Source organism: Mustela nigripes, unplaced genomic scaffold (genome assembly GCF_022355385.1).
Source record: "Mustela nigripes isolate SB6536 unplaced genomic scaffold, MUSNIG.SB6536 HiC_scaffold_10167, whole genome shotgun sequence".
NCBI lineage: Eukaryota > Metazoa > Chordata > Mammalia > Carnivora > Mustelidae > Mustela > Mustela nigripes.
The window spans coordinates 1-1753 of NW_026749573.1; the positions used below are offsets into that span (position 1 = coordinate 1).

Genomic DNA, 1753 nt, shown 5'->3' on the forward strand with positions numbered 1-1753 from the left:
TGAACACAGGAAGCTCCCTACCTGATCTCACCAACCTGCACTTTCCCTGGCACTTCCCACCCCCAGGGCCCTGAGGAGACAGCCTACCCCAGCCTGAGTGAGGGCATCCGTACCTCCAAATTAAGACACAGCATGATCCACCTCAGGATCAGTGGGATCCAGTGCCTGGACCAAGTTTGGGCTATGATGAGGCAGGACTTTACTCCCTGCTCAGCTACCCATCCTGTGGTCTTCCCTGAGCAATCGCAACCCCTAGGCTTCCTGGAGCAGTCCCCATCCCCATGTAAAGGCTCTGATAGCCACCCCTCACTGTCAGCCTCCTCCCTGGGCCACCCCTCACTCAGTGCTCTGGCTCTCTCATCCTCCAATTCCTGCCCCTCTGCTTCCTCTCCTGTGCTATGTACCCCCCTTACCCAACTTCTTCCCCTGGAATCCCTTCCCGCCAACACCATGTGCCCCTCAGTCTCCTGAGCTTGCCCAAAGGCCCAGCTGACACCCAAGAGCAGCTGCCTAAAAAGTTTTTGGCAACAATGTCTCACGCCTTGTCCTGCATCACTCAGGGTGTCCTCCTGGATACCAGCAAATTGTCCACTGACCAGAGGCTGCCTCCATACCCATGCAGCCCCCCAAATTTGGTTCTGCCCACCCAGCCACCTACCCCAAAGCCTCTATAGCATCTAGCGATGTCCTCTCAGGCCTGTCCAATGTAACCTTCAGGTGGGCAGCCCCTGGGCAGCCCACCACACTGTGGGACACTATACCCACCCAGCTCAATGGGCATGAGCAGGACATTTACCATCAGCTAGTGAGGGACTTCAGCCTGGGGAACCTGTTTGCTCTTTGATGACTGCTGCTAGGACTTGTTTGTCCCCTGGCATGCACACATTCTGTCTCAGCAGCAAGAACGGTTTAGCATGGAAACCCATCAACCAGCCTGGTGTTGGATCCCCCAGCTTTTCTGAGGGGCCTTTATTTTTAGGAGACAAATGGCCAATTAGTGGCCTACAGGACCCCCATGCCCTCAACCACCAGGACTTGACTCTCTGTTCCTGCCATGGCTCAGGGCCCAACATCATCCTCCCAGGAGAGTCCTCCCAAAGTTATTGTAAGGAGATTTAGGCAGCCCTGCCTGGAGTGCCTGGCTTTGAGGTGTCAGCAACCTGGCTGTTGCCGGGGTTGGGGCTGGAGGAGTTGTTGCACATGGAATCACTGGGCCTGGAATGATTCCACATGCTGAGTGAACCCTATGGCTTGCTGTGTGATCCTGTTGTGGAGGACTCATTCCAAAGTCAGCATCTGCAGTGAGGAACCTCATCAGCCTCCCTCTTCTTGGCCCTGCCCCATCACTCTTCCTTTTCTCCATTCCCCTGGGTCAGGAGAGACTCCACTCTGCCCACAGAGCCTCTTTCTAACCTGAATGAGGGCACTGAAGAATGAGGAAAAGTCAGGGGTTTGTCCTGGTGGCCCCTGAATTCTGCACAAGGGTTGGGTCCAGTGAAACTATAGGGGGGCCTAACACTTAAAACTTGTAACTCAAGAGATGGAGTAAGCAATCAAAAAACTCTCAAAAGAAAATCTTGTGGTCAAATGGCTTCACTACTGAATTCTTTTTTTTTTTTTAAAATTTTTTATTTTTAATAAACATATATTTTTATCCCCAGGGGTACAGGTCTGTGAATCACCAGGTTTACACACTTCACAGCACTCACCAAAGCACATACCCTCCCCAATGTCCATAATCCCACCCCCTTCT

At 52.8% G+C, this 1753-nt stretch overlaps 1 pseudogene; it reads left to right on the forward strand.

The window, feature by feature from the left end:
- The first annotated feature begins 5 nt into the window (after nt 1-5).
- Nucleotides 6-1305, forward strand: LOC132009272 (CREB-regulated transcription coactivator 2-like; annotated as a pseudogene).
- The last annotated feature ends 448 nt before the right edge of the window (nt 1306-1753 follow it).